Source organism: Artibeus jamaicensis, unplaced genomic scaffold (genome assembly GCF_021234435.1).
Source record: "Artibeus jamaicensis isolate MK-2021 breed Jamaican fruit bat unplaced genomic scaffold, CSHL_Jam_final scaffold_474, whole genome shotgun sequence".
Classification (NCBI taxonomy): Eukaryota; Metazoa; Chordata; class Mammalia; order Chiroptera; family Phyllostomidae; genus Artibeus; species Artibeus jamaicensis.
Window position 1 is genome coordinate 4,846,756 of NW_026522046.1, and position 14,748 is coordinate 4,861,503.

Sequence of the window (14,748 nt, forward strand, 5' to 3'; positions counted from 1 at the left end):
ACTAAGAGCAGTTGCATGATTTGATGCAATATGGTGGTGGTAGAACCAGAGAACTGGGCAAGACACGGCATTATTGCTTTATACTTTGATTATAGCATGACACTATGACATGCACATCATCCTATGAGCTGACTGAAAAAAATTAAAAGCCTACAAGGACATACCAGCACTATTAATGTTAGCCTAGAGTTGAAACAACCATGTCCATCAAGAGTAGAATGAACAAAGTGTGGCATATTCGTACAATCACATACCACACAACAAAAAGACTGAATACACCAAATTCAACATGCAACAACCTGAAAAACCTCTTAGATAAAATGTTGAGCAAAAGAGTAAAGGAACACCTAGCATATGATTCAGTTTCCATAACATTCAAAAGCAGGAAAAACTAATCTATGGTGATAGACATGAGAAGTGATTAGTTATGGGGGCAGTTATTGGAAGGAGCTTAAGGGGGCTTCTGTGGGGGCTGCCATAGGGCTGAAATATTCTACTTCTTGATCTGGGTGTTGATTGTCCATGTGAGTTCATTTTGTGAAAATTTATCAAGCTGTACAGTTAAAATCTGTGTAATTTTCTCTGTTATATTTCATTTTAAAGCTTAAAAACTAATCTATAGAAAAAAAAACAACAACAAGCATTTGAACAGGAAAACCTAAAATGGGCAGGTACAAGCCTGTAAACATTTACACTGGATAGAAGCAAAAACTTCAGCTTTTTAACTAGGCAAGTCCCTACCCAGGGCAAATAGGAACACAGTAACTGTTCGATAATTTCTCAATGTTATTACAGTAAAATTTAAGCTAAATTATTGGTGTTCTGAAAAGGAAAAGATTATTTGTCACTTGCAGAGAGGTTGGACAAAAGAACAAAATCAAGAAAGGCCAGGAATTCAAGCTTAGATAAGAATTAAAATTTGCCCTGGCTCGTGTAGCTCAGTGGATTGAATATGGGTCTGTGAACCAAAGGATTGCCGATTCAGTTCCCAGTCAGGGCACATGCCTGGGTTGAAAGCCAGTTCAGGTCCCAAGAAGGGGTGCACATGAGGCAACCACACATTCATGTTTCTCTCCCTCTCTATCTCCTTCCCTTCCTCTCTAAAAATAAATTAATTAATTTAAAAAACAGTTAAAATGTTTGAGCTGGATGAGGAAGATATTTCTAGTAAAGGTAAAAGCTTTACAAGCCCATAACTATTTTAAACATTAAAAGGTTTAGATAATGCTCTTTGCTTTTGTTTTGTTTCTCATATCTTAATAGATTTTATTTCTTTATCAAATAATGCATTCCCATAGTAAAAATTGGGAAAATTCTGTTAAGTGTAAAGAACTAGAAACCTGGACTTCTGCCAAGATGGAGGCATAGGTGGAAGCACTATGCCTTTTCGCACAACCAAGTTTAAAAACAACAAAGTTTTAGCAACAAACACGCAGCCAAACCACAGAAAACTGAACTACACAAAAGTCTGACAGCAACGAACCCTTCAGCCAAACCAGTAAGAGGGGCAGAGCCAGCAGCAGAGCTGGGTCAGGCAGGAAAGAGCCACTGGACTGACCCAGGTGCGCCAGCAGCTGTGGGCGGATCCCAGGTGTGGAGAAGCAGGCGGACCCAATGAGGGCTTGTGGCGGTCATATATTCACGCTCAGATAAACCGGAGAAGGAGCTAGCGGTGGTGAGACTGATCGCGCAGGCCCCAGGGGCAGAAAGCGGCAGAGAGAACTGCCATTGTCCCTCTCTGACCCCGCCCCCACATACAGCGTCACAAACCAGCCACTGAGTTGCCCCACCCTGGTAAACAACTAAGGCTCCGCTCCTCATAGGTAACAGGCACGAACAGATCAAAACATGGCTCAAGAAAAACTCAGAGCCCCAGAGCCTATAAATCTAAGCGAGGAAGAAATAGCCAAACTTTCAGATGCACAGTTCAAAACACTGGTGATCAGGATCCTCACAGAACTGGTTGATTTTAGTCATAAATTAGAGGAACATATGGAAGCTAAACTAATTGAAATGAAGGGAAATACACAGGAAACCAATAGTAATGGAAAGGAAACTGGGACTCAAATCAAAAGAGTGGACCAGAAGAAGGAAAAGAATGACCAAAGAGAAAAGGATGAAGAAACAAGAATTCAAAAAAAAAAAAAATGAGGAGAGTGTTAGGAACCTCCAGGACATCTTTAAATGTTCCAACATCCAAATTATAGGGGTACCAGAAGGGGAGGAGGAACAGCCATGAGTGGAAAACTTATTTGAATAAATAAGAAAGGAGACTTCTCCAATCTGGCAAAGGAAATAGACTTCCAGGAAATCCAGGAAGCTCAGAGAGTCCCAAAGAAGGTGGACCCAAGAAGGAACACACCAAGGCACATCATAATTACATTAGCCAAGATTAAAATGAAGGAGAGAATCCTAGAAGCAGCAAGAGCTAAGGGGACAGTCACCTACAAAGGAGTTCCTCTCAGCGGATTTCTCAAAAGAGACCTTACAGGCAAGAAGGGGCTGGAAAGAGGTATTCCAAGTCATGAAATCCAAAGACCTACAACCAAGATGGCTCTATCCAGCAAAACTTTCATTTAGAATGGAAGGACAGATAAAGTGCTTCTCAGATAAGATCAAATTCAAGGAGTTCATCATCACCAAGCCCTTATTATATGAAATTTTAAAGGGACTTATCTAAGAAAAAGAAGTTAAAAAAAACATGAACAGTGAAAGGACAACAAACTCACAGTTATTAACAACCACACCTAAAACAAAAGCAAACTAAAAGGACAGCTAGATCAGGAGTGGAACCATAGAAATGAAGATCTCAAGGAGGGTTAGCAACAGGGGAGTGGGAGGAGGAGAAGGGGGGAGAAGGTACAGAAAATAAGTAGCATAGACAGTAGATAGAAAATAGATGGGGGGCAAGAATAGTATGGGAAATATAGAATCTAAAGAACTTGAGACACATGGTCATAAACTAAAGGGGGGTAATGGTGGGGATAGGGGGTAGAATGGAGGGGAATGAAGGGGGGGAATAGAACAACTGTAACAGCATAATCAATAAAAAAATAAATTTAAAAGAAAAAAAAGAAACAGTTTTCAGGGTCCAACCATTGAACACTATGGGGCACTGAGGGGTTGCTGCCCTCTGCACAATGCTCTTGGGCCTCAGCCCCTGTCATTGGAGCAGGCCCCATCCTCCTCCGTTGGCAGACCCAGGCCCATGAGTGACGGTGTGAATGTCCCTTTTCCTTCTGGTTGTTCAGGGTCTGCCGGGCCATCTGGTCTGTCAGTCGATTGGTTCTCAGCTTCAGGTAGCAGAGCTTAGTGTCTGTCCTGCTCATGATAAGGCTTTACTCTTTTGGCTGGTAGCCAAATAGGACCTGTAGGTATGGAAACACATGCATACCCTCTTCCCCAAGCTAAGAGGTCTACAGGGCCTTGCCAAGAGCCATCTCCCAGCAAAACTCTATATAAAACCTGAGGATGAGATGACTTTGGTTCCTTCTTCTGAAAATGTTTCTTAATTGGAGTACAAAGTGATTCAACACTATTCAGAAAATTATAGGTAAACAGTGCTAACATAATCAAATTTGGGTGGAAAGGACTCATGACTCCCCCTTTTCCTGTTTCTTAAGAAGATTTCTAAAAGTATGATGAACCCGTTCTACAATTGTCTGACTAGTTGGATTGTAAGATATTCCTGCTTTATGTTGGATATTCCAATGCTGATGAAAAACCTAAGGAGAATGGGCAAAGTATCCAGGACCATTATCAGTTTTAACTTGCTGAGGCCTTTTAACTTGCTGAGGCTGTCCTAAATGACTAAAGGCCTCAAGCCAATGGGCTTGTATATTTTTAGCAGATTCTCCTGTTAAAGCAGATGCATGTAAAGTGCCAGAATAAGTATCAATAGAAATATGAACGTATTTGAATTTTCCAAAGGGAGCATAATGAGTGACATCTGTTTGCCAAATTATTTGAGAACTTAGTTCTTGAGGATTAACTCCTGTAGATGGGGGTGCCTTGCTAAGGGCTTGGAAAGACAGGCCCCCTACCATTTCCACAAGCTGCAATGAGTTTAAGCGGCATGTTAATTGCCCTGTTGTTCTCAGGACCTGGTAGCTCCTAGGTTCAGAGTTTTCAAGAAAAGTGGGAAAGATGGGGGTGGGGAGGTGCTCTGAAAAAGTATGTTTTAGACAAAAGCTGGCTATCTGGGAGAATAGCCAGTTCTTCCCCAAGGAAATGATCAGTGTTTACGGGTACTGAGTTAAAAAAAAATGGTACTTTGTCTTCTGTGGAGAAGGGCTAGTTCTCCCAGGGAGACAGTATACCTATATTTCATTTTTATAATAAAGGTCACAGCTCTGGCATAAACAAGGAGGATTCTTAATATTTCTTTAACATGTCATATCCCCCCATCCCACTAATAGCATGCTTTAGAGTGACACATTTATGAACACATTCACAACTTTCAGAAAGTTTTTTCTCTACTGGCAAATACATTTACTTTTTTTAAAAATATATATTTTTTATCTTTAGAGGGGAAGAGAAGGAGAAAGGGAGAGAAATATCAATGTATGGTTGCCTCCCGTGTGGCCCCTGCTGGGAACTAGCCTGCAACCCAGGCATGTGCCCTGACTGGGAATCGAACCATAGTTGCTTGGTTCGCAGGCCCGCGCTCAAACCACTGAGCTATGCCAGCCAGGGCTCAAATACATTTATTTTTTTAAAATGGGAGTTTTGACCTGCTCCATTTCCAACCTGGGTCGGTTCACCCCTCTTTAGGCAACCTGGTGGCCCCCCCACTCCCAGGAAGTCAGCATATTGATGCCGAACTTAGTGAGGACACCCGATGGGCATAGCGCACTGCAATCCAGTCCTGCCTCAGCCTCCCAAATAGCTGGGACTTACAGGCACGCACCTCCTCACCTGGCTGGTCGCAACTGAGCCCGTGTGTCCCAGACTGCAACCCATGCCGGGTGCGGGTGTGGGGAAGGGTCTCTCTCGGCGTGCACAGGAGAGAAAGGAAAGCAAGGGAAACCAGTCTTCCCTCTGCGCCACTGCTGGTCTGGAGGAGAGACCCAGCCCCCCTCCATTCACCGAGAGTGTGCTCGCGCCAGTGGCTGCAGCCCTGCCGTGAGCTCGCACAGGCGCCGGTGCCACTGCCGAGCCCACCAGGCGGGCCAGGAGACTCGGGGGCCCCTGGCGGGAACCGTGAGAAGGGCCTACCTAGTGCGCATCAGTCCCTTCTGTTCCATACTTCCAAAATGCAAAGATCCGTTATCTAGGAGACATTCAGCGGCCCCAAAATGCTGCTGAACCTAAAACATTGCTCTTTTTCCTTTAGGGAGCCGGTTCCCCCATGGTTGAGGATTCGCAGAAACCTTCAAAGAAATTTTTTTAACAAATAAAAGAATCTTTTCTGAAATTCCTCCCGCCGCAAGCACAGCGATTACAAAACCAGTTTCAATTTTTGCCTTTTCTCCACCTGCACCTTTAAATCTCTATGCTGGATGGAGGGAAAAGGCAAAACTGAAGGAGCCGCAAGGGGTGACTTAAAAGAATCTGCTGAGATGCCTATAAACTGTCCTGTAACTAGTTGATATTTTTAAAGCTGATTAAAGGGAAAATCTTTGCTCTTTCTCCCAAGCCTAGACCTAGCTGGGGATTGTGCCATGGGGATCAGCTTGTGAGTACTTTTACAGTGTTGCAGCGAGCGCCTTTGTGGCTCTTAACTGCTCAACCATGCCGACAAGGTTACGGCAAAAGCTTGGGAGAGGGAGCAAGGCTCCTGCTTACTAAAGAAGGTACAGTTGCAAAGCCGTCACAAGAGAGGGCGACCTAGGAAGAAAATGTAATCCAACACATCCCACGACCTTCCCCGACAGCACTCGGGGTCGTAGGCCCTTACCTTGGGCTGGTGCGCGCACTACAACCAAGTTGGTGTGTTGTCCATAGCAACGATGGCTCGTGGCCTCTGGGTCCCTGATCCTGGGCTCCAGCTGATGGGGCACCGGCGGGCAGTGTCCACATCATTATGGATGAAATGAGATATTCACATGGACTACCAAGTCCAATGGAGGAAAAGGGACATCATGGCTTTTCTCTCAAGGGGAACAAAAGCCGAGGCCCTTGCCGTGACCAGCCTTTATTGGGTTTCTTGGCACATTACATGATGGTCTTCATTTACTATGCACAGGTTGCTTTAGGTGGTTACCTTTTACAGAAAACAAAGGAGCAACTCTGCTAATCACATCACAGAAGAGGGATATTTGCAAATGAAAAGGCAAAAGTGGTTGAACCGGTTACATTGGTCCTTGGAAAGGTTAGTATGGTTTTTAGGAAGTTACTTTGCAGTAAATATTTGCCACTGGGGGCTGGGCCCTGGCCATGCAGATGGTTTCCTACAAAAAAGCTGTATTGTTGCAAGCACAATCAAATAAACCCTTGAAACAGGATAACTTAGAGATCGACATGTATATGTGAGAATTTAATAAACCATAAAAGCAGCACCACAAAATTATTGATTAAATAAAGTTATTTTTGCAATATTAATACCTAATGCAGTCAAGCATTGTTCAATGATGGGGATAGGTTCTGAAAAAATGGGTCACTGGGCAATTATGCAGTATGTGAACACTTAGGGGTTACAATCAACAAAACAACATGAGATTAAATAAAGCATAAGAGAAAATGATACAATCAAGTGAAAAGTTTTCTTAGGCTCCGCCCAGGAAGAAATGCCAGTCAACCACAAAGTTAGGCAGTATAGAGCTTTACTGGAGTTTGCCGCACCCGCGGTTCCCCAGTCCACAGAGTGGAGCCAGGGAAGTAGCGCCCAAGCAGGGAATATGGCAGGATTTTATTTTGGTCCGCTCTCTGGCTCTCTTCGTGGGAGCTGGGGATTGGTCCCCTTTGAACAAAGCGGCAATATATCATTGGTGGTTCTCCTTGGGCTCAGGTTGCTATGCGGATATCCGTTTTGGCATAGCCTGCCCTTTCCGGCTCTCTGGTTTGACGTCAGCTGTCTTTTCCGGGTTGTAGTTCAGCTGCTACTTCCTCCTACTCCGCCCATCCTGACATGAAGAGACAGCTGCACGAGGCTGCCACTGTGCTGTACCATGGCATACTGTTTTATAACAAACTTTTTTTTTAAAGATTTTATTTATTTATCTTTAGAAGGGAAGGGGAGGAGAGAGGGAGAGAAATAGCAGTGTATGGTTGCCTCTCATGTGTCCCCTGCTGGGAACTGGCCTTCAACCCAGGCATGTGCCCTGATTGGGAATTGAACTGCAATCCTTTGGTTCACAGGCCCGCGCTCAATCCACTGAGCTATACCAGCCAGAGCAAAACTTTTTATTTTTTTTATGTTTTGGAAAATTTTGTTACACTTACTTTCATTATTTTATCTGTTTTTTGTGTGTGTGTTGAAATTTTTTTATTGTTCTTCAATTACAGTTGTCCCCACTTTTCCCCCATTACTCCCCCTGCCCTACCCAACCCCCACCTCCCACATTCAATCCTTCCCCCACCCCAACCCCCATTGTCTTTGTCCAGGTATCCTTTATACATGTTCCTTGACTTGACCTTTCCCCTTCTTTCCCCTGTTGTCCCCCTTCTCCCTCCCCTCTGGTCACTGTTGGTTTGTTCTTTATCTATTTTGCTCCCTTGTTTGTTTTGTTGATTAGGTTCCACTTATAGGTAAGATCATATGGTATTTTTCTTTCACTGCCGGGCTTATTTCTCTTAGCATAATGCTCTCCAGACCCATCCATACTGTCGTGAAGGGTAGGAGTTCCTTCTTTCTTTCTGTACAGCAAAATTTTTAATCAGTAGAAAGAGTACACACTAAAAAAAATGGTAAATAGCATAGTAAATATATAAACCAATAACATTCATTTATTATAAAGTATTATATACTTCGCATAATTATATGTGCTATATTTTTATAAGATGGTAGTGAAGTAGGCTTGTTTACACCAGCATCACTACATTACGATGGCTTAAGATGTCACTTGGCAATAGGAATGTTTCAGCTCCATTATAATTTTATGGGATCACCATCACATATGTAACCTGTCACTGATCAAAACTGTATTGGAAAAACTGGTAATAACCAAATGGAAAGAAATAAAATGACCTATGTTTCACACCAGCCACAAAAGTAGACTTTAGATGGAATTCAACCTGAATGTGATAGATGAAAAGAATAAATAGAAGAAAGTGTAGAATATCTTTGTAACTGGTGGGTAAGGAAAGACTTCATAAACAAAATTTCTCAGTATACTAGTAACCAGTTTGGGACCTTAATGTCTTCATCAATAAATGAGCGACAGCCCCACTCTCCTAAGACACTGAGAGGCAAGCCATGCAGTCTAAATCAGAGCCACCAACTCCCGTGGTTCAGCCACAAGGAGGAAGCAGGTGAGACACACATCCATAGGGACTTCTTGGACTAATCAGGAAGGAACGGGACTGATGGGGGAATCTAAAGAAAAAAAAATCAATGAACAAAGAAAATAAAAACAGGCTCAAGAGCCCTGGCTGGTGTAGCTCAGTGGATTGAGCACAGGCCTGCGAACCACAGGTTCGCAGTTTGATTCCCAGTCAGGGCACATGCCTGGGTTACAGGGCAATTCCCACCAGGGGACGCACGAGAAGCAACCATACATTGATATTTCTCTCCCTCTCTCCTTCCCTTCCTCTCTACAGATAAATAAATAAAATCTTTAAAAAAAAAAGTCAAACCCTGGCTAGTGTGGCTCAGTGGATTGAGCGCGGGCCTGTAAAGTGGGGGATCACTGGTTCAGTTCCCAGTCAGGGCACATGCCTGGGTTGCAGGTCAGGTCCCCAGTAAGGGACACATGAGAGGGAACCACACACTGATGTTTCTCTCCCACTCTTTAAAAAAAAAAAAAAGTCAAAATGTTTAAAAAGAACAGGCTCAAGATACAGAGAACAAATTGATGGTTGCCTGTTAGGAGGTGGGTTGGAGATAAGTGAAAAAGGTGAAGGTATTATGAAGGACAAATTAGTAGTTACAAAATAGTCATAGAGATATAAAGTACAGCATAGGGTGTATAGTTAGGGTGTATAGTCAGTAATAAGTTAATAACTATGTATGGTGCCAAGTGGGTACTAAACATATTGGGGAATCACTTCATAAATTATATAAATGTCTAACCACTATCATGTTCACATGAAATTAATATAATATTGAATGTCAACTGTAACTAATAAAAAGAGAGAGAGATGTGCCTCCATGTTCATTGCAGCATTATTTACAATAGCCAAAACATGAAAATGACCTAAACGTTCATCTATGGATAGATGTATATTTAAATGGAGTATTATATACAATGGAATATTACTCAACCATAAAAAATAAAATCTTGCCATTGCAACAACATGGATGAGCCTTGAGGGTATTATGCTAAACAAAATAAATCAGACAAAAAAATAATAAATACCATATGATCTCACTTATATGTGGAATCTAATAAAACAAAACAAAACAAAAAACCAAGCTCATGGATTTAGGGAACAGGTTGGTAGTTGCTTGAGGAAAGTGGGGGTGGACAAAATGGGTAAAGGGGATCAAAAATTACAAATTTCCAATTATAAAATTAGTCATAGGGATGTAATGTACAGCATGGTGATTATAGTTAATAATACTGTATCGCATAGTTAAAAGTATGTAGAAGAGTGGATCTTGAAAGTTCTCATCGCAAGAAAAAAATTTTTGTAACTATGTATGGTGATGGGTATTAACTGAACCTAACTGTGATGATCATTTTGTAATATATACGAATATAAGATCGCTACATTAAACATCTGAAAATTATAATGTTATGTCCATTATATCTCAAAGAAAATTTTTTTAAAAAGAGTCTAGGAACTGGTGTCTTGGCTTATCTGTCACTGGCCCAAATGATGTTTTGTTTGAACTTGAAAAAGGAAGCTCTTCCTCTGGGTGTACAAAGCACAGTGCTTAGATCTCAGCTTTCACGGACCCTTGCTAGGTATGCTCCCAGCAGAGGCCTTATTCTTCATATGCCTCGTCTCCAGTTTTCCTTGCCTACATTGCTCCTCAGATTTATGCTCCGCATTGCTAACACTTTTCAAAAACCTGGAAATGACCACAAAGCTCACCTTTTTAACCCCTCACTACCTCCCTATTGCCTACTAAACAAAATCTAAACTCCTTAGAAAGGCATGCAAGAGTCCTCTGTGATCTACCCTTTGTTGCCTTCTCCAGGTTATTGAATGACAAAATGAGCGAAAAACAAAACAAGAAACTGAAGGAAGAATGAACTAGTAAATTCCAGGACAGATGCTGAACAAAGAAGAGGTGTTGGGGGAGAGAGTCTACACTCTGTAATCAATAATCAGATTTGGAGGCAGCCTCTGGTTTTTCTCTAAGCTGTGGGAGTAAACTTCAGAGAATATTCCCAACTAGCCACGCTGCTTTTTTCTGCATATACCACCCCTACCCACAAAACTTTTATGGTTATTTTTTACTATTTCTTTTCCTTTTATCCACACATACAGTAGTTCCTCCGTATCCATAGGGGAGTGGTTCCAGGACCCTCTGCAGATACCAAAATCTGAGGATACTCAAGTCCCTTATATAAAATGGCAAACACATATAACCTATGCATAGCTTCCTGTATACTTTAAATAATCTCGATTACTTATAATACCTAATACAATGTAAATACTATGTAAATAGTTACCAGACTATATTGTTTAGGAAATAATGACAAGGAAAAAAGTCTGCATGTGTTCAGTACAGACACAACCACCATAGGTCTAACTATGTGTCAGCTACAATATAACATTTTGGGGAATATTTCTGATCTGTTGTTGGTTGAATCCATGGATGTGAAACCCATGGTCATTGAGGGCCAACTGATTTCCCATAATTAAGACCAGTGAGGTCTGCCCTCTTAAGAGTTGACCCAATCACTGTTTGCTTTCCGTTTGTACTGCCACAGGAGTCCAGTCCTCATCACCTCATATTTATGAGGGTGATGAGGGTACGTATCCCATGTGGCCACTCATTCAATAGTCTGACCCTTTCTAGGTGCTGAAGATACAAATGTGAATGACACATAAGCCCTCCAGCCTGACTTCCATGTCTTTTCCAGGACAATCTTCCCTGCTTTCAGCAAGTCAGTCAGGAACTTATAAAGGCAATTATTCTAAATTCTGTTCTAAATCTATTCAGCTCTAGCAATTCTAAATTCATACTTTGCTTTCCTTCATTCTCTCAACAAGCCCCCTCTCTTCAAGGAACTTGCAATCTAGTGGGGAAGACAGACATGAAAACCAAAATCACAGAAATAATTGTGGCAATGTGTGGTTGCCTCTTGAGCATGCTCCACTGGGGACCTGGCTTGGAATCCAGGCATGTGCCCTGACTGGGAATCCAACCAGCAACCCTTTGGTTTGCAAGCTGGTGCTCAATCCACTGAGCTACACCAGCCATGGCTCAATTTAGTTTCTATGATACTTAATCTCCAGATAAGTGAGTTGATGAGGTCCTGACAAATGGAGATAGGGGTGGGGAAGATAGAGAAGCAAAAACGAATTTTTTAAAAGATTTTATTCATTTATTTTTAGAGAGAGGGGAAGGGAGGGAGACAGAGAGGGAAAGAAACATCAATGTGTGTTTGCCTCTTGCATGCCCTCAATTGAGGGGACCTGGCCTGCAACCCAGGCATGTGCCCTTCAGTTTGCAGGTCAACACTCAATTCACTGAGCCACACCAGCCAGGTAAAATTTTAAAATAGCAAAAGTAGAATTGATAATGGGAGGAAGAGAGAAGAAAGTTTTAGCAGAGTCATTTAGAGGGCAGAGGAGGGGTAGAATATTAAAATTATTTTAATTTCAATTTGGATTTGTTCATTTTTAGTTGTAATTTTTAAAATATATTTTACTAGTTATGCTATTACAGTTGTCCCATTTCCCCCACTTCATTCCCCTCCACCCTGCACACCTCCTCCCACCCACATTCCCCCCCTTTAGTTCATGTCCATGTGTCATAAGTTCCTTAGCTTCTATATTTCCCATACTATTCTTACCCTCCCCCTGTCTATTTTCTACCTACTATCTATGCTACTTATTCTCTGTACCTTTTCCCCCTCTCTCCTCCTCTCATTCACCTGTCTCGAACCCTCCATGTGATCTCCATTTCTGTGGTTCTGTCCCTGTTCTAGTTGTTTGCTTAGTTTGCTTTTGTTTTAGGTGTGGTTGTTAATATTTGTGAGTTTGCCATCTTTTTACTATTCATATATTTTTATTTTCTTTTTCTTAAATAAGTCCCTCTAACATTTCATATAAGGGCTTGGTGATGATGAACTACTTGAACTTGACCTTATCTTAGAAGCACTTTATCTGCCCTTCCATTCTAAATGAAAGCTTTGCTGTATAGAGCAATCTTGGATGTAGCTCCTTGCTTTTCATGACTTGGAATACTTTTTTCCAGACTGTAAGGTCTCTTTTGAGAAAACAGCTGACAGTCTGATGGGAACTCCTTTGTAAGTGACTGTCCTCTTATCTCTTGCTGCTTCTAGGATTCTCTCCTTCATTTTAATCTTGGCTAATATACTTATGGTGTGCCTTGGTGTGTCCCCCCTTCAATCCAACTTCTTTGGGTCTCTCTGACCTTCCTGGACTTCCTGGAAGTCTATTTCCTTAGCCAGATTGGGAAAGTTCTCCTTTCTTATTTATTCAAATAAGTTTTCCACTTGTGGCTGTTCCTTTTCCCCTTCTGGTACCCCTATAATTTGGATGTTGGGACGTTTAAAGATGACCTGGAGGTTCCTGAGCCTCTCCTCATTTTTTTTTTGAATTCTTGTTTCTTCATTCTTTTCTGTTTGGTTGTTTCTTTCTTCCTTCTGATCCACTCCATTGATTTGAGTCCCAGTTTTTTCCCCATCACTATTACTTACCTGTGCATTTTGCTTCATTTCACTAAGTGAAATTTTTTCATCTAATTTGCAACCAAAGTCAACCAATTCTGTGAGCATCCCGATCACCAGTTCTTTGAACTATGCATCTGATAGGTTGGTTATCTCTTGGTTGCTTAGATGTATTGGCTCTGGGACTTTGATTTGTTCTTCCATTTGAGCCATTTTTTTAGGTCTGGTTGTACCTGTTACGTATGAGGTGCAGAGCCTTAGGTGTTCATCAGGGAGGGGCAACCCAGTTGCTGGGTTGTGACGCTTTATGTGGGAGTGGGGTCAGAGAGAGCACACTGGCGCTTGCTCCGCTCTCTGATTTCAGTTCCTTCTTCTGCTTCCCACAAGCAAATTGGGCCCTTCTGGTGCTGGTTCCTGGGTGGGTGGGCTTGTGTACATTCTAAGACCCTGTGGGTCTCTACAAAGAACTCTCCTGTGAGGGTGGGAGTTTCTCCTGGCACCTCAATCCCCACAGGTGTTTTCAATCAGTGCTTTTAGGCTTTATTTCCCTGTGCTAGAGCCCTAGGTTTCATGGTCTGTCTTGCTGCACGTTTTTGCCTGGTTTATCTGCGCACGATTGTGTGACCGTGGTTGTGTGACCGTGGTCAGCCAACTGCCTTGTGTGCCTCACTGGGTCTGACCGTTGCCACCCAGTGCCCGAATCTGCCAGCCACCACTTTTTCCTGCCGAGACCCCTTTTTACTGGTCACTTTGGTGTAGAGTTCAATTTTCTGTCAGTTCTGGTTGTTTTTTTTTTAAATTTTATTTATTTATCTTTAGAAGGGAAGGGAAGGAGAGAAATATCAATGTATGGTTGCTTCTGGTGCATCCCCTGCAGGGAACTGGCCCCTGCTGGGAACTGGCCTGCAACCCAGGCATGTGCCCTGATGAGGAATCGAACCACAATCTTTTGGTTCACAGGCCCGTGCTCAATCCACTGAGCTACACCAGCCAGGGCAGTTCTGGTTGTTTTTTTGTTTCTAAATTTTTTTGTCCTTAATTTTGGTTGTGCAAGGAGGCATAGTGTGTCTACCTACTTCTCCATCTTGGCCAGAAGTGGATACGTTAATTTTTATAAGATTCTGAAATATCCAGGTATATTCCAGTAACACATATACAGTGGAATATTACTTGGCCAGATAAAGAATGAAATCTTACCATTTGATACAGCATGGATGGACCTATAGGGTATTAAGCTAAGTGAACTCAGACAGAGAAGGATAAATACCATATGATTTCACTTATATGTGAAACCTAAAAAGAAAAATAAACAAACAAATAAAATAAAATAAATATTCCAGTAAGCAACTGAAATTTAAGCACAAAGCTAATGATGGTGTTCAGTGCTATAAATATCAGTTTGGAGACCATAAGTATATGGGTCCCTAACTGAAACCATGAAAGTAAATGAGGTTGGCTCTGGAAAACATGTAAAAAGAGATCTTGATTCCTCAGGAAATCTCTGGGTCTCAGTTACCTTAAATACTGATGCTGTTCCAGATGACTATTTTAAAACAAGCAAGAATCTAATCACCAATTCTTTAGAATCACCAATTCTAATCATCAACTCCTTAATAAAGATTAATAACCCAACTACCAAATAGGCAAGGTTTCTGATTAAACATTTCTCCAAAGAAGATCTATAAATGGCAAAAACAAAACAAAACCCACACATGAAAAGATGCTCAACTTCATTATTACAGAAATGTCAATCAAAACCACAGTGAAATAGTACTTCACATCCACTAGAGTGGCTAGAATTAAATGGCAGTTCCTCAAACAGTTAAACAGTGTT